Source organism: Octopus sinensis, linkage group LG21 (genome assembly GCF_006345805.1).
Source record: "Octopus sinensis linkage group LG21, ASM634580v1, whole genome shotgun sequence".
Lineage (NCBI taxonomy): Eukaryota > Metazoa > Mollusca > Cephalopoda > Octopoda > Octopodidae > Octopus > Octopus sinensis.
The window spans coordinates 9288772-9311271 of NC_043017.1; the positions used below are offsets into that span (position 1 = coordinate 9288772).

Consider the following 22500-nt stretch of genomic DNA (forward strand, 5'->3'; position numbering starts at 1 on the left):
GCTGCCATGCTGGAGCACCCCTTTTAGTCGAACAACCCCAGGACTTATTCTTTGTAAGCCTAGTACTTATTCTATTGGTCTCTTTTGCCAAACCGCTGAGTTACAGGGACATAAACACGCCAACATCGGTTGTCAAGCAATGGTGGGTGTACAAACACACACACACCACACACACACATATATGAAGGGCTTCTTTCAGTTTCTGTCTACCAAATCCACTCACAAGGCTTTGGTCGGCCTGAGGCTATAGTAGAAGACACTTGCCCATGGTGCCACACAGTGAGACTGAACCCGGAACCATGTGGTTGGTAAGCAAGCTACTTACCACACAGCCACTCCTGTGTACATTTTTTTGTATCTTTTACTTGTTTCCTTCATTTGGATTGTGGCCATGCTGGGGTACTGCCACGAAGGGTTTAGTTGAACAAATTAACCCCAGTACTTATTTTTAAGGCTTATACTTATTCTGTCAGTCTGTTGTTGCTGAAACACCTAAGTTACAGGGACATAAACAAACCAACACCAGTTATCAAGTAGTGGTGGGGGACTTACATACATGTGTGTGTGGACAGATGTGGCTCAGTGGTCAGAGTGTTGCATCCAAGAGTGTAAGATTGTGGTTTCAATTCCTGGACCGGGCAATGCATTACTTTCTTGAGCAGAGCACTTCATTGCTTGTTAATCTAGTCCGCTCAGATGGCCAAAATGAATAATCTTGCAATGGACCAGTGTCCGATCCAGGGACAGAAATATATGCCATGGAATCCAGGAAACTGGCCTTATGAGTCAATGGCTTGGGAAGGACCTCTGATCCTTTGGAGATATGTATGTGTGTTGTGTGTGTGTGTGTGTCAGCCCTCCTAAATGACCATCTGATTAACATAATTAACAATGATTAACACTCCATACACTGGCCCTCATCTCACACCAATAGCTCTCTGCTGTCACCTCATTATGCCCCTATTCTATTTCTGACTACAGCTAAGGGCCCCAACTCCTCTCTTTACCCTGCATCTTCTCTATCCATCCTACAAACCCAGGGCTCTGCACTGGCCACTATGTCCAATCGTTCTTCCCCAGATTGTGCTGCAACCCCTCTAGAATTCCCTACCTTGTTGCTCATGTCTGTGTGTGTGTGTGTGTGTGTGTGTGTAGTAGTAGTAGTAGTAGTAGTAGTACACCCTGCAGTTGCTGTTCAGCAACATCAGCTCTGTGGATATCATTTGTCCCAGAGAACCTGTGAAGGCCATAACCCCACTGGACTTTCCACCCAGACCCCCCACCACTACATCACCAAAACAAAGAAAAAGAAAAAATGTACAGGGACACACATGCTTAATTAATTATGATGGTGGTAATTACAAAAGACACAGTTGCAACAGTGGTGGTGATGGAGCCCATAGTGGTGGTGGCTCTGGTGGTGGTGGTGGTGGTGGTGGTGGTGGCAGTAGTGGTGGTGGTAGTGAGTTTGATGATGATGGTGGTGGTGGCGGCAGCGGTGGTGGTGGTAGCAGTGGCAGTGGTTGAAATGGTAGCCTGGTGTTACTGGTAGGGATATGTTGGTAGTGGTTCCGTATGCAGCTTGGTGGTGGCGCAAGCAGTGTGTACCACCCCCACCTCCCACCCGTCCACCCTACCCCACCACCTCTGAAGATCACTGTCCATATCCAATGTCAGTTCCAAGTCACTGAACATCAGTTTAATCCAATCTTGCCTACCACCACCAACAACATCACTGACTTCCTCTCTGCCCTTTAGCCTTCCCCTCCTCCTCCTCCTCCCCCTCCTCCCCCTCCTCCCCCTCCTCCCCTTATCCTTCCTCATCTCTGTTTTCACATCTTTTGTTTTACATCCTCTTTCCAGGATACTGGTGTATGTGTGTGTGTATGTGTGTGTGTGTGTGTGTGTGTGTATAGTGTGTGTGTGTGTGTGTGTGTGCACGTGTAATTATACCCTTATGCGTGTGTGTTGGTTTATGCCTTATTACAAGTTTGTGTGTGTGTGTGTGTGTGTGTGTGTGCACGTGCTTCTGTTTGTTCATGTTCTCCGTGTCATTTTATCCTCTCCCTGTTGTCAATCACTGGACGACCCCCATGCTGAGAACGTCCCCCACCCCCCAAGTCTTTACTCCATCCTAACAGATATGTGTGTCAGTGTGGGACCCGTTTTATCTAATTGCTAATTATTGATCTCTAAAGATATGAAAGACAAACAGACACAGCATGAACAGTTTATAGGTTAAGCACTGGCATAGCCATGTGGTTAAGAGGTTTGCCTTCCAACCATGGGGTTATCGGTTCAGTCCCACTGCACAACTCCTTAGGAAAGCATTTAAAGCTGCCTTGTCTGGCCTAAATATTCCTCCGTCCTCTTACACATTCCTCCGTCCTCTCACACATTCCCTACAATGTCATTTTAAAAATAAACAATCACAACATTGAAATTTCAAAACTACGAGATTGTGCAAAATAACCCTTTCTACTAAAGGCACAAGGCCTGGAATTTTGTGGAGAGGGGACTAGTCGATTACCACGACCCCAGTATTCAGCTGGTACTTAGGAGTGGCTGTGTGGTAAGTAGCTTGCTAACCAACCACATGGTTCCGGGTTCAGTCCCACTGCGTGGCATCTTGGGCAAGTGTCTTCTGCTATAGCCCCGAGCCGACCAATGCCTTGTGAGTGGATTTGGTAGAGAGAAACTGAAAGAAGCCCGTCGTATATATGTATATATATATATGGGTGTGTGTGTTTGTGTGTCTGTGTTTGTCCCCTAGCATTGCTTGACAACCGATACTGGTGTGTTTACGTCCCCGTTACTTAGCGGTTTGGCAAAAGAGACCAATGCAATAAGTACTGGGCTTACAAAGAATAAGTCCCGGGGTCGAATTGCTCGACTAAAGGCGGTGCTCCAGCATGGCCGCAGTCAAATGACTGAAACAAGTAAAAGAGTAACCCCAAAACGATGAAAGACAAAGTCAATCTTGGTGGAATTTGAACCCAGAACATAAAGATGGACAAAATACTGCTAAGCATTTCACCTGGTGTGCTAATGATTCTGCCAGCTTGCCACGCCACATTCCTAGTGCCCCCAACCCAACTGACCATCACAGACACATACCTTTTTCTCAAGCAAATTCAAAGCAACTGTTTTTCACAAACAAAACTTGACCTAATGAACCCATTAATTTGTTGTTTTACATGAATCGCTACCCCCTTATTGCCCCAATTTTTACATGAATCGCAACGCCATATGGCCCCAATTTTTACATGAATCACCATCCCATTATGGCCCTGCTTTTTACATGAATCGCTACCTCATTATCATCTCGTTTTTCTTCAATGCTCCCTTGGAACTTCCCAACGCCCTCAGGTGGAGGGCAATCCCCGCCCACTTTGGGAACCCCTGCTTTACAAGGCAGGCTTGTGAGCTGCACAACCGAATCTGTTCTTGCAGATACACTTCTGAAGCACTGCGCACTGAACCCCATATTGTAATCCACAGTGGTTAACTATAAAGCATGTGGTGCAACAATCTTGATGTGTTCTTCTCTCTCCACTTTTTGTTTTGTCATAGGTGTGAAGGCACTTGGCTCAGTGCTTAGGGGTATTCGGCTCTCAATCATAAGGTCCTGAGTTCAATTCCCAGTGACATATTGTATCCTTGAGCAAGACACTTTACTTCACATTGCTCCAGTCCACTCAACTGGCAAAAATGAGTGGTACCTGTAATTCACAAGGGCCTGCCTTGTCATATTCTGTGTCATGTTGAATCTCCCTGACAACTATATTGACGGTACATGTGTCTGTGGAGCGCTCAGCCACTTGCATGTTAATTTTACGAGCAGGCTGTTCCATTGACCGGATCAACTGGTACGCTTGTTGCCATAAACGACGGAGTACCAGTTGAGGTGAGCTGGCCCAGGTTTGATCCAGGGGTTAACCAAGTACCATTGCGTTTTACTTTCCACTACCATCACACATCCATACCACTACCACCACCACCACCACCACCACCACCACTACCACCACCATCACCTACCTCCTCTACGTTAGCCTAGCTACCATCCTACTGCCATTACACCTCCATGTGGGAAGTCGCTCTTACCCAGGTACACCTGCTACCCTGAATAATGCAACCTATTTGGTTGCTGTCCAAATTTATCAGGAAATCTCCAAGACGGAATCAAAATCAGCCAAAACAACTTGGCTCATATTTGAAATTAATCCCTGTATGTGTGTGTGTATATATGTGTGTGTGTGTATGCATGTATGTATAATTAAATTCACAGCAAGCACGCATATACACATGTGCACTCTCTCGCTCTCCTCCCCTTTTTTACTCTCTCTGTCACACTCTATTCTCTCTCTCTCTCTCTCTCTCTCTCTCTCTCACTACCACCCGTTGCTTCTCTCTGTCTCATCCCCCCTCCACATTCTCTCTTTCACTTCCCCACCCCAAACACCTCTTCCTGTAGGAAAACACCCAGAGATTTTATCATTTAAAACTGCCAGCGTACACCCCGCTCCTTACACACACACACACACACACACACTCTCTCTCTCTCTCTCTCTCTCTTTCTCTCTCTTGTACATACTTTTCATTATAATGGTGGTGGTGGTAGTGATGTATGTTTTGAGAGTTGTGGTGTTAGTAATAGCTACTGTGGTAGTAGTTATTGCAGTAGTGATGGTGGTAGTAGTAGTCCTGGTAGTAGTAGTAGTAGTAGTAGTCCTGGTAGTAGTAGTAGTAGTAGTCCTGGTAGTAGTAGTAGTCCTAGTAGTAGTAGTAGTAGTCCTGGTAGTAGTAGTAGTAGTAGTAGTAGTAGTCCTGGTAGTAGTAGTAGTAGTCCTGGTAGTAGTAGTAGTAGTAGCAGCAGCAGCAGCAATAAGGAAGGGAGCAGCATTAATTATTAATCAAAAGTACTGCATCCCCTCCCCCCCCACACATTCCTCGCCACCACCACTTCCAATTCCGCAGACCCAGAATCTGCCTTTTATCCCCGCCACCACCAACACTACGCACACACCACTGTCAACATCCTCCTCACTACCATTGCTACTACCACCAGCACTGCTTTCAACAACTGCAACACCAACACTGCTCGGACATCAACCGCTTCAACTATCTCCAGCACCACTAACACCAGCACTACTACCACCACTACAACACATACTACTACCACCACTACAGCACACACTACTACTACCACCACTACTACAACCATGACTACAACCACTGACGTTAACATCAACACTACCGCCTCCACTACAGCCTATACTCACCAACATCAATACAATTGAATGCAAGACTACCACAACAGACCACAGTCACCACTAACATCACCACCACCACCACCACTGCTACAACCACCACTAACACTGCCACTACAGCCAACACTCACCAATACCTCTTTCATATTTCAGTACATGGCCAGCAGTTTTGAGTTGGGGGATGAGTCAGGAAATTGCATTGACCCCAGCCCCTAGTGTCCTACTGGTACTGCTTATTTCATTTGACCTCGGAGAGATGAAAGATAAAGTTGACTGCGCTGGGATTTGAACTCAGAACGCAGAGACTGGAAAAATGTCATTAAGGTATTTTTGTCCAACACGCTAACAATGCTACCAGATCACCACCTTAAAGATTCCCCGATGTTAGAACCACTGCCAAGATGGCAACCTGGCAGAAACGTTAGCACGCCGGGCGAAATGCTTTGCGGTATTTCGTCTGCCGCTACGTTCTGAGTTCAAATTCCACCGAGGTCGACTTTGCCTTTCATCCTTTTGGAGTTGATAAATTAAGTACCAGTTACACACTGGAGTCGATGTAATCGACTCAATCCCTTTGTCTGTCCTTGTTTGTCCCCTCTATGTTTAGCCCCTTGTGGATAGTAAAGAAATAGGTATTTCGTCTGCCACTACGTTCTGAGTTCAAATTCCGCCGGGGTCGACTTTGCCTTTCATCCTTTTGGGGTCGATAAATTAAGTACCAGTTACACAATGGGGTCGATGTAATCAACTTAATCCCTTTGTCTGCCCTTGTTTGTCCCCTCTATGTTTAGCCCCTAGTGGGTAATAAAGAAATAGGTATTTCGTCTGCCACTACGTTCTGAGTTCAAATTCCGCCGGGGTCGACTTTGCCTTTTATCCTTTCGGGGTCGATAAATTAAGTACCAGTTACACACTGGGGTCGATGTAATCGACTCAATCCATTTGTCTGTCCTTGTTTGTCCCCTCTATGTTTAGCCCCTTGTGGGCAATAAAGAAATAAGAATCTTTAGTAGCACGCTGGGCAAAAAAATGCTTTGCGGCATTTCGTCCGTCTCTACGTTCTGGGTTCAAATTCTGCCAAAGCCGACTTTGTATTTCGTCCTCTCGGGGTCGACAAAATAAGTATCTGCAAAGTTTTGGGGGTTGATGTAACTGAATCTCTCCCCCATTTGCTGAAATTATTGGCCTTGTGCCATTGTGCCAAAATTCAAAACCAATATTAACACCACCACCACCACCACTGCCATCCCCTCAGAGACCACCATCACTGTCCCACCCACCGACACTACCGCCACCCTGCATCACTAACATCTGTTTTGTCCAGAGTAAACAGTATTCTATCCTCCTCCCCTTACCTTTACCATCGAGCCACCCAAACCCTACCCAAGTATGTTTCTGAGAGTTTTGCGTCTCTAAAACTGCTTTTTGGGTAGTTGTGGGGGTAATTGCAGATTGTGATGGGGGGTGGGTGGCTGTAGTGATGATGCTGATGTTGGTGATGTTAATGATGATGATGATGATAGTGGAGTGATTCTGGTGGTGGTGGTGGTGGTGGTGGTGGTGGTGATGGTAGTGGTGGTGGTGATGGTAGTGGTGGTGGTGGTGGTGGTGGTGGTGGTGGTGGTGGTGATGGTAGTGGTGGTGGTAGCGGTGGTGGTGGTGATGGTAGTGGTGGTGGTGGTGGTAGTGGTAGTGGTGGTGATGGTAGCGGTGGTGGTGGTGATGGTGGTAGTGGTTAAGATGATGCTGATGGTGGTGGCGGTGATAATAGTTGTGGCAGGGGTGATGCTGATGAGGGTGGATTTTGTGTTGGTAGGGGTGGGTAATGACGGTGCTGTTATTAATTGCAAGGATGATGATGATGATGATGAAGAGGAGGGGGAGGATGCTACACATGATGAGGATGATGATGATAATGAAGAGGGTAAAGATGACAGCAACCAAAATGTGTGTGTGTGTGTGTGTGGCAGGGTGTTTTTGTGGTTTATTTTTTTTTTAATTTTGTTGTTATTAAAAGAAATATTTCAAGATAAAAATCTCGTCTGGAGTTTTAAGTTCAAATTTTGGATTTGGCATCAAGAGGAAGTTTGTGTGTGTGTGTGTGTTTGTGTGTGTGTGTGTGTGTGTGAGTGTGTTTGCGTGCGTGTGTGTGTGTGTGAGTGTGTTTGTGTGCGTGTGTGTGTGTGTGTGAGTGTGTTTGTGTGTGTGAGTGTGTGTGTGTGAGTATGTGTGTGAGTGTGTGTGTGTGAGTGTGTTGTGTGCGTGTGTGTGTGAGTGTGTTTGTGTGCGTGTGTGTGTGTGTGTGTGAGTGTGTTTGTGTGTGTGAGTGTGTGTGTGTGTGAGTATGTGTGTGAGTGTGTGTGTGTGAGTGTGTGCATGTGTGCATGAGTGTGTATTTGTGTGTGCATGCGTGTGTGCATGTTTATTTTGCCTCCATGTTTATATATAGGGGATGTGTGTGTGTGTGTGTGTGTGTGTATGTGTGTCTATAGTTCCCTGTTTATTGATGGGTATGCTTGTGTACATGTTTATGTGTGTGTGTGTGTGTGCGTGTTTATGCCTCCATATTATATGGGACATGGGTGTGTGTGTGCTTATGTGTGTGTTCATTCTTCTGTTTATACATATGTGACGTGCCTGTGTGTATGCGTGTGTGTACACCAGCCTCTATGTGTGTGTATGTCTGCATGTGTGCGTGTATATATATATATATGTAGTGATAGTAATGTGTGTGCATGTGTTGGCATCTTTGTACACATACATAAATTATGTGTGCGTATGTATGTGTTTGTCTATGTGTTGATATGTTAATGCTTATCCATGTGATGTTTATGTCTGCATTTAATAGTTAACATTTCTACATATATTTTGTTGCATCTTGGGAGGGCCATTGTGCCAATAATATTAACACACACACACACACTGGTTCAATTCCACTCCTTTATTTATTGGTCAGTCGGTTAAATATCCAACTAACAAATTGATTGCTCGTTTAATTTGGTTAAACAGTGAGTCGTTATTTTTGTTTTCGGTTTCCAAAACTCTACTGTTGTCACTTGCAACCTTTTCACTGACTTTTGACTTAGTCCGTTACGGTGGTGGTGGTGGTGGTGGTGGTGATGGTAAGTGGTGGTGGTGGTGGTGGTGATGGTAGTGGTGGTGGTGGTGTGGTGATGGTAGTGGTGGTGGTGGGGTGGTGGTGGTGGTGGTGGTGGTGGTGGTGGTGGTGTGATGGTAGTGGTGGTGTGGTGGTGGTGATGGTGGTGATGGTAGTGGTGGTGGTGATGTAGTGGTGGTGGTGGTGGGTGGTGATGGTAGTGGTGGTGATGGTAGTGGTGGTGATGGTAGTGGTGGTGGTGGTGGTGATGGTGGTGGTGGTGATGGTATGGTGGTGGTGGTGATGGTAGTGGTGGTGGTGGTGGTGATGTAGTGGTGGTGGTGATGGTGGTGATGGTAGTGGTGGTGATGGTAGTGGTGGTGATGGTAGTGGTGGTGGTGGTGGTGATGGTAGTGGTGGTGGTGGTGGTGGTGGTGGTTGGTGGTGGTGGTGATGGTAGTGGTGGTGGTGATGGTAGTGGTGGTGGTGGTGGTGATGGTAGTGGTGGTGATGGTAGTGGTGGTGATGGTAGTGGTGGTGGTGGTGGTGATGGTGGTGGTGGTGACGGTGATGGTAGTGGTGGTGGTGGTAGTGGTGGTGGTGGTGTGGTGGTGATGGTAGTGGTGGTGATGGTAGTGGTGGTGGTGGTGGTGGGGTGGTGGTGGTGGTGATGGTGGTGGTGGTATGTATGTACGTAGGTAATGTGCATGTTTGTAAGTGTGTGTGTGGGAATAGGGTGTGCATGTGTTTAGTGTTAATACTTTCTCTATCTTTTTCTATTGTTTTTGCATTACCATGCATACCCAAGCTTTGTACTCTAAATATATTTTCTTTGCCCTTTGTGTAAGGAAAAGTTTAACATCATTGTTTAACATCCGCTTTCCATGCCGACATGGGTTGGATGGTTTGACTGAGAACTGGCAAGCCAGAAGGCTGCACCAGGCTCCAATCTGATTTGGCAAGGTTTCATCATCTGGATGTCCTTCCTAGCACCAACCACTCTGAAAGTGTAGTGGGTGCTTTTTATGTGCCACTGGCATGGGAGCCAGTCAGGTGGCACTGGCACCAGCCACGCTCAAACGGTGCTTTTTACGTGCCACCAGCATGGGTGCCAGTCAGGCGACACTGGCATCAACCATACTCGATGGAAAACAGATATTAATTGATGATGATGATGATGATGATGAATATTGCACTGTATACCTTATTAATTGTGATAGAATGGGCCCTAGGTGTCTTGTTATATTTTATTAGGTCCTTTTTATGTTGAAATCCCTCTGGATTCAACATGGCCTTTCAATCTTCTTTGGGGTGGAGTAAAGAAAAATAAGAAGCAATCAAGTGCTGGGAATATCTTAAGTCAACTAATCCCACCCCCCTCTGCCAAAATGTTTATTGTTGTTGTGCTAATGTTATTAAAAGGGTAACGATTCAGGGCAGTGGGTTGGGAAAATCATTAGAGCCTTGATATATATTTCCTCAGCGCTCTTAATTTTCCTGAGTTCAGATCTTGCTGTGATCAACCTTACCTTCATCCTTTCATCATCATCATCAGCATCATCACCGTCAACATCATCATCACCATCATCGCCAGCTACTGCCCATTACTGTCTGGAGTCCTACGCTTCTGGGGTTGATTACCCAGTTCCCATTAACCCTTTTGTTACCAACCCGGCTGAAACCGGCTCTGGCTCTGTTGTACAAATGTCTTGTTTTCTTAAGGTTTCAATTAAAATCTTCCACCAAACCTTAGTCACAATTTATGTTCCTAACACCAGCTGAATGATAATTAAGTTATTTTATTAAATTCCTTGTTATATTTAAAGTAATTGAAAGAAACACAGAACATCTCAAAATAAATACAGTAACGAAAGGGTTAAGGCATAAGTGACCAAGATCACAACATCCCCCTCCTGCACCACCACCGAATAAGATGCCAGTCTGCGACAAGGTCTACTCTTCAATGCCTGAAAGCCCTGCAGCAATGCAGTGTGAAGTGTTCTGCTCAAGAACATGATGGTGCAGCACCCAGTCCAGGAATTGAGAAAATAATCTTGCAGTCATGAGTGCCACACCCTAACCACCAAGCCATGCACCTTCACCTTTTTTGTTTTTTGGTGGTGGGGGTGGGGGGTGGGGGTCATTAAAGTATAGTACCACTCAAGTGCTAGGGTGGCACCTGGGTGTCATTCCAATCAATAGTTTCCTTTTACTTCAAAATGTCAGGCCTTGTGCTGTCTATTGATAGAATCACTTATTGAATAATGTTTTCTACTATAAGCACAAGGGCTTGAAATTTTTTGGTGGGGAGTGGGGAAAGACGACTACATCGACCCGGTACATGACTGGTACTTAATTTATAGATCCCCCCCAAAAGGTTGAAAAGTAAAGTCGACCTTGGCAGGATTTGAACTCGGAACATAGCGACAGGCAAAATACTGCTAAGCATCTCGTCCAGCATGCTAATGATTCATTTCTACTCTAGGCACGAGGCCCGAAATTTTGGGGGAGGGAGCCGGTTGATTAGATCGACCCCAATACACAACTGGTACTTAATTTATAGACCCCAAAAGGATGAAAGGCAAAGTTGACTGTGGTGGAATTTGAACTCAGAACGTAAAGACAGATGAAATACTGCTATGCATCTTGTCCAGTGTGCTAATGATTCCACCAGCTTTCTGCCTTCAGTTATTGAATAATGTAAGGTGTATTAGCTCAACTTTGCCTTTCATTTCTTTGTGCTTGATAAAGTAAAGTACCAGTCACATACTGGGGTTGATATAATCAACCTGCTCCCTGCCCTCAAAATTACTGGTTTTGTGCCCAAATTAAAATGTATTGTTATAATTATTAATAATGCTTGTAATTATTATTGTAAGTATTTTATGTGAAAGACACACTGCTCAGTGGTTGGAGCATCGAGCTCCCAATCATGGGGTACTGAGTTCAATTCTTAGACTGGGCTGTGTGTGTGTTTTTGAGCAAAACACTTTATTTCACGTTTGCTCCAGTTCACTCAGCTGTAGAAATGAGTTGTGACATCACTGGTGCCGAGCTGTATCGGCCCCTTTGCCTTTCCCTTGGATAACATCGGTGGGGTGGAGAGGGGATGCTGGTATGCATGGGCGACTGCTGGTCTTCAATAAGCAATTATAAGGTCTTGAGCACAACTCCCAGTGGAGTGTTGTGTCCTTGAGCAAGACACTTTATTTCACTCAGCTGGTGGGGAAAATGAGTCGTACATGTATTTCAAAGGGCCAGTCTTGTTCAATTCTGTGCCTCTCTGAATCTCCCTGAGAACTACATTAACCCTTTAGTGTTCAGATTATTCAATCAAACATAATGCCTATTGATTCCCATTGATTTGAATTAATCATGCATTATCTCATATCTTCAAGATCTTGATGGTGTAATTACTTAATGTAGAATAACATTGTAGGGTAGGTGTGAGAGCCTGGATCTGGTCAGTTTGAACATAAAACAGATGAGCTATTTTGGCCGGATATGGCCGGTTTAAATACTAAAGGGTTAAGGCTACACGCCTGTGGAGTACTCAGCCACTGGCATGTCATATTCAAGAGGAGGCTGTTCTGTTGATCGGATCAGCTGGAACACTCATTGTCATAACCAACTGACAGCCCAGCCAGTTCTCACACACTCAGCTTGCGGCTGAGAGTATGATTAATGTACCAGCTGTTCACTTAGTCTAAATTAAGGTCATGTGTTCTTTCCAAGTCTCACAAACTCTGCACTTACTCTTTACTCTGCTAAATAATGCTGTCTTTTTCTGGACCTGCTCTATTTTCATTCTCATTTCTATCTTTTCCGCAGCACTTTTAATTTCTTGGCTCACTGTACCTTCAGATCATCATCATCATCATCATCACCATCATCAACATCATCATCAACATCATCATCATCATCACATCATCATCATCAACATCATCATCAACATCATCATCATCATCATCATCATCAACATCATCATCATCATCAACATCATCATCAACATCATCATCATCACCATCACCAACATCATCATCATCACCATCATCATCAACATCATCATCATCATCATCATCATCATCATCATCATCATCATCATCATCATCATTACTATTATTCAAGATGGCGAGCTGGCAGAACCGTTAGCACGCTGGACGAAATGCTTAGCGGCACTTCACCCATTCTTGTGTTCTGAGTTCAAATTCCACCGAGGTCGGCTTTGCCTTTCGTTCTTCCAGGGTCAATGAACTGAGTACCAGTGAAACATTGCGGTTGATGTAATCGACTACTCCCCTCCCCACAAATTTCAGGCCTTGTGCCTATAGTAGAAAGGATTTTTATTATTACTACTACAACTACTACTACTACTACTACTACTATTGTTGTTGTTGTTATTTTAGGTGGTGAGCTGGCAGAATCATTAGCATGCTGGATGAAGTGCTTCACGGCATTGCACCCATTCTTGCGTTCTGAGTTCAGATTCCACCAAGGTTGACTTTGCCTTTCATCCTTTTCAGGGTCAGTAAATTAAGTACCAGCGAAACACTGGGGTCGCTGTAATTGACTAGCCCTCTCCCCACAAATTTCAGGCCCTGTGACTCCAGTAGAAAAGATTATTATTATTATTATTATTATTATTATTATTATTATTATTATTATTATTATTGAGTGAGGGAGCAGTGCATGCCATCAAAGTGACACTGGGGTAAAATATACGAAGCCCAGTATACCCATCATGACTACCCCTCTGATAAGGGTGCACTAGGCACATGCATCACAACCATATGTGTGCGACATGGTGATCTCATATTAAAATAAACAGCACATGACCTTGCAGGTGGGGCCCAGTTAGAATTTTCTTCTGGTCGAGTAGCCCATCCCACTCAAAAGGTCCCTGAATAAGGGTTGTTTAAGGATGTTGAACAAAACACCCATGTTTCCAGAAGTGAATTATTCAAACCCTAAAGTATCCCTCTCAACACATGATGCTATGATGCTCCCCCACTACTTCTGCTCATGATCAGAGATGCACATATTGTTATTATTATTATTATTATTATTATTAATTTTGATGTTGCTTTTCTGAACGTTTTCTTTTTTCATATCTTTTCCAGATTTCAACTCTTGTATGCTGTGGGATGTTTTTTAAGGGATTCTGTGCCCTCTAAAGGATTAATAACTCATAAAATTTGAAGGTCCTTTCTACAAATTACATACCAACATATATATATATATTTCTGTGTATATATAAGTGCGCTTATATATATGTGCATCTGCGTGTGTATATTCCCTAGCATTCATTTAAACAGTAAGTATTCAGCATTTTTTTTTTGTTTTCCGTTTGTTATATTTTTGTCTTTTTTGTTGTTGTTGTTGTTGTCTTTTATATTTATTTATCTATTTGTTCTGATTGTTTAAAGCATATTAAATTATCTTTGCTGAAAACGTGTGTGTGTGTATATGTGTGTGTGTATATAATATGTGTGTGTAATATATATATATATAATATATATATATATATATATATATATATATATATATGTATGTATATATATATTTATATATGTATATATGTATGTATATATATATTTATATATGTATATATGTTGTATATATATTTATATATGTATATATGTATCTATATATATATATATATATTATATATGTATATATGTATGTATATATATATATATTTATATATATATTTATATATGTATATATGTATATATATATATATATTATTAGGTATATATGTATGTATATATATCTATATATATAATATGTATGTTATATATATATTTATATATGTTATATGAATGTAATATAATTATATATTTATTATGTATATTTGTATGTATCATCATCATCATCATCATCATTTAGCGTCCGTTTTCCATGCTAGCATGGGTTGGACGGTTCAACTGGGGTCTGGGGAGCCCGAAGGCTGCACCAGGCCAGTCAGATCTGGCAGTGTTTCTACAGCTGGATGCCCTTCCTAACGCCAACCACTCCGAGAGTGTAGTGGGTGATTTTATGTGCCACCGACACAGGTGCCAGACGAGGCTGGCGAACGGCCACGCTCGGATGGTGTTTTTATGTGCCACCGACACAGGTGCCAGACGAGGCTGGCAGACGGCCACGCTCGGATGGTGTTTTTATGTGCCACCGACACAGGTGCCAGATGAGGCTGGCAGGTGCCAGACGAGGCTGGCAGACGGCCACGCTCGGATGGTGTTTTTATGTGCCACCGACACAGGTGCCAGATGAGGCTGGCGGACGGCCACGATCGGATGGTGTTTGTTACGTCCCCAAAGCACGGAGGCCAGTCTATGCGGTACTGGCTACGGCCACGTTCGGATGATTCTTGTGTGCCACCGGCACTGGTACCACAAAGATACAAATTCCATTTATGCTCATCTATTTTGATTTGTTTTGATTTGATTTGATTTTCACTTGCCTCAACAGGTCTTCACAAGTGTCACTTGCCTCAACAGGTCTTCACAAGTGTCACAAGAAGGAAGGTATGCACAGGTGGACTGTCTACGTCGCCGGGTCTTCGGATGGTGTCTTTATGTGCCACCGACACAGGTGCCAGATGTGGCTGGCGAACGGCCACGATCGGATGGTTTTCTTGTGTGCCACCGGTACTGGAACCACAAAGATACAAATTCCATTGATGTTCATCTATTTTGATTTGGTTTGATTTTCACTTGCCTCAACAGGTCTCACAAGTGTCACGCGTGTCCTTGTGTGCCACCGGTACTGGAACCACAAAGATACAAATTCCATTGATGTTCATCTATTTTGATTTGGTTTGATTTTCACTTGCCTCAACAGGTCTTCACAAGTGTCACGCGTGTCACACACTTGCCTCACAGGTCTCCACAAGTGTCACACACTTGCCTCTGCCTCAACAGGTCTTCACAAAGTGTCACACACTTGCCTCTGCCTCAACAGGTCTTCACAAGTGTCATAAGAGGGAAGGTATGCACAGGTGGACTGACTACGTCGCCGGGTCTTTGGATGGTGTTTTTATGTGCCACCGACACAGGTGCCAGGTGAGGCTGGCGAACGGCCACGATCAGATGGTGTTTGTTGTGCCCACAGCACGGAGGCCAGTCGATGCGGTACCAGCTACGGCCACTTCGGATGGTTTTCTTGTGTGCCACCGGTACTGGAACCACAAAGATACAAATTCCATTGATATTCATCTATTTTGATTTGGTTTGATTTTTGATTTTTGATTTTCACTTGCCTCAACAGGTCTTCACAAGTGTCACACACTTGCCTCAACAGGTCTTCACAAGTGTCATAAGAGGGAAGGTATGCACAGGTGGACTGACTACGTCGCCGGGTCTTCGGATGGTGTCTTTATGTGCCACCGGCACAGGTGCCAGATGAGGCTGGCGAACGGCCACGATCGGATGGTGTTTGGGTCTTCGGATGGTGTCCTTATGTGCCCCGGCACAGGTGCCAGATGAGGCTGGCGAACGGCCACGATCGGATGGTGTTTGTTGTGCCCACAGCACGGAGGCCAGTCGATGCGGTACTGGTTACGGCCACGTTTGGGTGGTTTTTTGTGTGCCACCGGCACTGGTACCACAAAGAATACAATTCCACTGATGTTCATCTATTTTGATTTGTTTTGATTTGATTTGATTTTCACTTGCCTCAACAGGTCTTCATAAGTGTCACAAGAAGGAAGGTATGCACAGGACTGACTACGTCCCAGGTCGGGGCCACGGGTTATGGCCTGACTAGTCTTGCCGGGTCTTCTCATGCACAGCATACTTCCATAGGTCTCGGTCTCTAGACATTTCCTTAGTGAGACCTAAAGTTCGAAGGTCGTGCTTCACCACCTCGTCCCAGGTTTTCCTGGGTCTACCTCTTCCACAGGTTCCCTCCACTGCTAGGGTGTAGCACTTTTGCACACAACTATCTTCAGCCTTTCTTGTCACATGACCATACCAGCGCAGCCGTCTCTCTTGCACGCCACAACTGACGCTTCTTAGGTTCAGCTTTTCTCTCAAGGAACTTACACTCTGACGATTATGAACACTGACATTACACATCCATCGGAGCATACTGGCTTCATTTCTTGCGAGCTTACGCATATCCTCAGCAGTCACGGCCCATGTTTCACTACCATGTAGCATGGCTGTACGTACACATGCATCATACAGTCTGCCTTTTACTCTGAGCGAGAGGCCTTTTGTCACCAGCAGGGGTAAGAGCTCTCTAAACTTTGCCCAGGCTATTCTTACTCTAGCAGTTACACTTTCAGCACACCCACCCCCGCTACTGACTTGGTCTCCTAGGTAGCGGAAGCTATCAACTATTTCTAGTTTGTCTCCCTGGAACGTGGCAGAAGTTGGTCTCTGCATATTTCCAGTGTTTATTGCTCCTGAGCATTTGCCACAGACAAAACTATTTTCCTAGTTAGCCTTCCTTTGACATTGCTGCACCTCTTATGTGTCCATAGCTTACACTTGGTGCATCTTATAGAGTTTCTACCTACACCTTTTTTACAGATCGAGCAGGGCCATCTACCTGAAGGCGTTTGTGATTGATCTACCTTCCTACTTATTAGAACTTTGGTTTTGGCTAGGTTGATTCTAAGGCCCTTCGATTCTAATCCTTGTTTCCACACCTGGAACTTCTCCTCCAGTTCTGATAGTGACTCAGCAATTAGAGCAAGGTCATCAGCATAGAGGAGCTCCCAGGGGCAACCTGTCTTGAATTCCTCCGTTATTGCCTGGAGGACTATGATAAATAGGAGGGGACTGAGGACTGAACCTTGGTGGACCCCAACCTCTACCCGGAATTCTTCACTGTACTCGTTGCCCACCCTCACCTTACTAGCAGCGTCTCTGTACATGGCTTGCACAGCTCTCACCAACCATTCTTCTATCCCTAGTTTCCTCATTGACCACCAGATAAGGGACCGGGGGACCCTGTCAAAGGCTTTCTCCAAGTCAACAAAAGCCAGGTACAAGGGCTTATCTTTGGCTAGGTATTTCTCCTGCAGCTGTCTTACCAGGAATATAGCATCAGTAGTACTTTTCCCTGGCACGAACCCAAACTGCATATCATCTAAGGTAACTCTCTCTCTAATTAGTTCGGCTACAACCCTCTCCGTAACCTTCATTACCTGATCCAGCAGCTTGATGCCCCTGTAGTTATTTGTCTCTAGGGCGTCGCCTTTACCTTTGTAGCAGTTGACTATTATGCTGCTACACCAGTCATTGGGTATGACCCCCTCGTGTATCACCTGGTTAACTATACGGGTGACTAAGCTATAGCCGACACCACCAGATATTTTGAGCATCTCTGCAGTAATTCCTGATGGGCCTGGGGCTTTCCCTGTTTTCATGCTTCTAATTGCCTTATCTACTAAGGAACTGTTAACTCGGATTGCTGGTCCCTCTGTTGGGTCGACATTCGGCAGACACTCTTTATCCCATTCATTTTCTTCATTCAGCAACCTATCATAGTGGCGTCTCCAAGTCTCTCTCTTTGCACCCTCATTAAGTGCAAGTGAACCGTCCTCCTTGCGAACACATTTCTCTCCTACCACGTCACGATTCTCTCTCACACACTGTCTTGCAACACGAAATACCTCAAGTCTTTCATCCTCACGACGCAGGACATTGGCAAATTTTTCCTTCTCTGCTTCCCCTCTGGCTAGATAGACCTGTCTCCTGGCTTCCCTTCTGGCAGACTGATACACTTCCCTGCTACCACCGTTCTTCCAGGCCTTCCAAGCCTGTTTCTTTTGTCTAATAGCCCTGTCAACAATATTGTTCCACCACCACGTTATTTTGGGTCTTAAGGGGACTTTGCACCAGCCACAGATCTGGTCAGCGGCTTTCAGCAGGTTGTCCCTCAGAAGCGTCCAGTTGTCTTCTACCCCATGCGTAGCTATACTCCCTTCCATTTCGTCTAAAGCTTCAAATAACATATCTCTAAATCTCTGTCCATTCGCAGGGTCTTTAAGCTTCCAGACCCTTCTTCTCCATGTTGGTCGTCTTCTAGTCGCCCTCTTAGTCCTGATCCTAAAGTCACTAACTACCAGTCTATGTTGTGGGGTGCATTCTTCACTTGGGAAGGTTTTGGCATTTATAAGCAGCCATCTTTCCCTTTTTCTGGCAAGGATGTAGTCGATTTGGCTAGTATGCCGGCCCGATCGGTAGGTGACCAGGTGGCTTGTCGGTTTCCTGAAGTTAGTGTTGCAAATCATAAGACTATTCGCATCGCAGAACTCCAGCAGCCTGGTTCCCTCCTCGTTGCGGGAACCATAACCGTAGCCTCCATGCACGCCATGGAAGCCCCGCACGTCGTCCAACATGTCCATTGAAGTCACCAGCCACAAAGAGAAGGTCCCTGTCGTTCGTCAATGATGTGGTCTGCAGTAGGGTGTCATAGAAACAGTCTTTCTGTCCATCAGGTAGCCCTGGCATATTTATATATGTATATATGTATGTATATATATATTTATATATGTAATATGTATATATATTATAAATTTTTATATATGTATGTATATATATATATTTATATATGTATATACCTATATATATATATGTGTGAGTGTGTGTGTATATATATATATGTACACATTTTCTATACTCTATGCAATTTTTTCCTATTTGATATAGGCTTCCATTTGTGTATAGATGTGTACATATATATATATATATATATATATATATATATAAAACACTAGTATTATATATAATATCTCTCAACTTGTGTGTATGTGTGGGTATATAAATACAGTATGTATATATATATATATATATATATATATAATTTCCTGTGTTGTTGAACATGAGCTCAGAGTATCAACCACGACGCAATCATTTGTCATATTTATAACATTGTGTGTATACATGTATTTGTATGTATGTATGTATGTATATATATTTGTGTGTGTATGTCTATATATATATATGTATGTATTGTTTGTAGGTGGATGTGTGTGTGTGTGTGTATGTGTTTGTATATAATTGCTCTATTATATATTTATATATTTTCGTGTGGACACCTATCTAGCATGGCTTTATACTTTGACACATTGTTTATCATATTCTGTTACAAACGCTTGTAAACAGAAGCCTAAGTGTGTGTGTGTGTGTGTGTGTGTGTGTATGTGTGTGTGACTTTGTGTATATCTCAATGTGTGTAGTATGTGTGTATATTTGTGTACGTCTCTGCGTGTGTGTTTGTGTGACGTCTGTATCTGAATGTGCGAGTGTGTGTCGTGTGTATATGTATGTGACAATAAGTGATATGATATAGTTTTATGTGTGTCTATATGAATATGTATGTGTTAATATATGCTACACACACACACGCACATTCACATACACACACACATCTGCGTGTGTGTGTGTGTGTGTGCTACTGTCGTCGCCACCACCAACACATGCAAGTTACTGTGACAAATGGGTGGGTGCTTGTTTGATGAATGTGTCTGTGTTGGCTTAAAGGGGTGGATGGGAAGGTGGAACCATACATGTGGTTGGTGATCATTAAGTGACATTGATAACACCCTTAAAAAGTGGGTCCATGGACCCTTAGGGAACCAGCATGGGGGTTACAGGCAACGCCTGTTTTCATTCCATTTCATAGGAAATGGAAATGTAGGAGTGTGTGTGTGTGTATGTAGGGTAGATGCAGGCAGGGCCATGTGGTAAGAAGTTTGCATCTCAACCATGTGGTTTCAGGTTCAGTCCTACTGTGTGGCACCTTAGGCAACTGTCGTCTGCTATAGTTTTTGGCGGGACCAATGCCTTGTGAGTTGATCTGGAAGAAGCCTGTTTTTTCCCTCTGTCTTCCCTTCTCTGGATCTTTCCTTCTCCTATGTTTCCGATGAAGAGCTCCGCTCGAAACGTTAAACCCTCCTTCTTTCCTTCTTTCCTCAGCGTCCAATAATACTATATTTGTTCCACGTCCTCGCGTTGTGTTTTTTTGTGCTTTCTTCTTTGGATTAACTATATATATATATATAATGTTTACCTATTTCTTTATTACCCACAAGGGGCTAAACACAGAGGGGACAAACAAGGACAGACATAGGTATTAAGTCGATTACATCGACTCCAGTGCGTAACTGGTACTTAATTTATCGACCCCGAAAGGATGAAGGGCAAAGTCGACCTCGGCAGAATTTGAACTCAGAACGTAACGCAGACGAAATACCGCTAAGCATTTCGCCTGGCGTGCTAACGTTTCTGCCAGCTCGCCGCCTTTAGTTTATACTATCAACCCCAGGTGCTGTCAATTACATCAGACCCCATTGGGTGGAAGGCAAAGTTGACCCATAACAAATTCCGCAAGGTATTTTAGCAGTTGTGAAAGGAATGAAAGACAGAGGTGACCGTGGCAAGATTTGCAGCAAATATCAAATGGTATATTTTCCAATGCTCTAGGGATTCTGTCGGCTTACCACCTTAAGAATAATCCTTTCTACTAAAGGCACAGGGCCTGAAATTTGGGGTGGGGGATCGAATAGATCAACCCCAGTACTCATTGACCCCCGAAAAACATGAGAGGTGAAGTCAGCTATGGCAGAATTTGAACTCAGAACATAAAGACAGACAAAATGTCACAAAGAGTTTTACTCAGCATGCTAACAATCCTGCCAGCTCACCACCTGAAATAATAATAATAATGATAATAACAATAACAATAACAACAACAGCAATCCTTTCTACGAAAGCACAAGGCCTGAAATTTGGAGGGAGGGGACTTGTTGATTACATCGACCCCAGTGCGTAACTGGTACTTAATTTATCAACCCCGAAAGGATGAAAGGCAAAGTTGAACTCAAAACGTAAAGACAGGTGAAATACCACAGAGCATTTTGCCCGGTGTGCTAACGATTCCACAAGCCCACCACCTTAAATAATAATAATAATAATAATAATGATAATAATAATAATAATAATAATGATAATGATAAAAATAATGGTTTCAAATTTTGCCACAAGGGCAGAAATTTTGGAGGAGAGGATGAGTTGATTACAATGACCCCAGTGTTAAACTGGTACTTATTTTATCAACCCCAAAAGGATGGAAGGCAAAGTTGACCTTGGCGGGATTTGAACTCGGAACATAAAGACAGACGAAATGCTTAGCAGCATTTCGCCTGGTGTGCTAACAACTCTGCCAGCTCACCTCCTTAGTAATGATAATAATAATAATAATAATAATAATAATTTTTTCTATGATAGGCCCAAGTCCTAAAATTTTGTGGGAGGGGACCAGTCGATTACGTGCTTATTTCATCGTCCCAGAAAGGATGAAAGGCAAAGTCGACCTCAGCAGAATTTGAACTCGGCATACAAAAGGCAAATGAAATACTGCTAAGCATTTTGTCCAACATGCTAATGGTGACCATAATAGAGGCCCAAGGCCAGAAGGTTGTGGTTGCCAATGATGATGATGGTGATGGTGATTGTCCTACCTCCACCACCACCACCATTTAGCACTGGATTTTGTTTGTTTTTGTTGTTTTTTGTTTGTTTGTTTGCTTTTTTTTTTTCTTTTAAAGAAATCAAAGAAAAGGTGTGGTGATTTTTTCGATATGTATGAGTGTTTATCAGCTGATGTATGTAAATGGGTTTTTTTTTTCTTCTTTAAAACCAGGATGTCCTATATTTATTTACACACACACACACACCTCCACAAACACTCACACCTCCACAAACACACACACACCTCCACAAACACACACATCCACAAACACACACACACCTCCACAAACACACACATCCACAAACACACACACACCTCCACAAACACTCACACCTCCACAAACACACACACATCCACAAACACACACACACAAAAACACACATTCACACACTTCCACACACATTCACACACGAAAACACACACACATACACACAACAAGAGCCAGTTGTAGACATGCCCTATCCTGTTTTTGTAACTGACATACTGTTTTTGGACGAGGCACAGCAGTGAAAAGACATTCGCTTCACAGCAGTGCAGTCCTGGGTTCAATCCTGCTGCAAGATACTTTGGGTAAATATCATTTTTTTTTGTATGTGTCTGTATCCCTGAGTTGGACCTTAGCTTGAGAGTGAAATCAAGTAGATG

The 22500-nt window shown here is 43.7% G+C and overlaps 1 protein-coding gene across 2 annotated transcripts in view; it reads left to right on the top strand.

Annotated features, from left to right (window-relative positions):
- Nucleotides 1-13493: 13493 nt before the first annotated feature.
- LOC115222733 (protein suppressor of hairy wing-like) overlaps nt 13494-22500 on the top strand; it is a 112031-nt gene continuing 103024 nt past the window's right edge. For both annotated transcript variants that reach the window (XM_029793032.1, XM_029793033.1), the window contains exon 1: nt 13494-13681. The gene's annotated coding sequence lies outside the window, so the exon portion shown is untranslated. The remainder of the gene's footprint in view (nt 13682-22500) is intronic.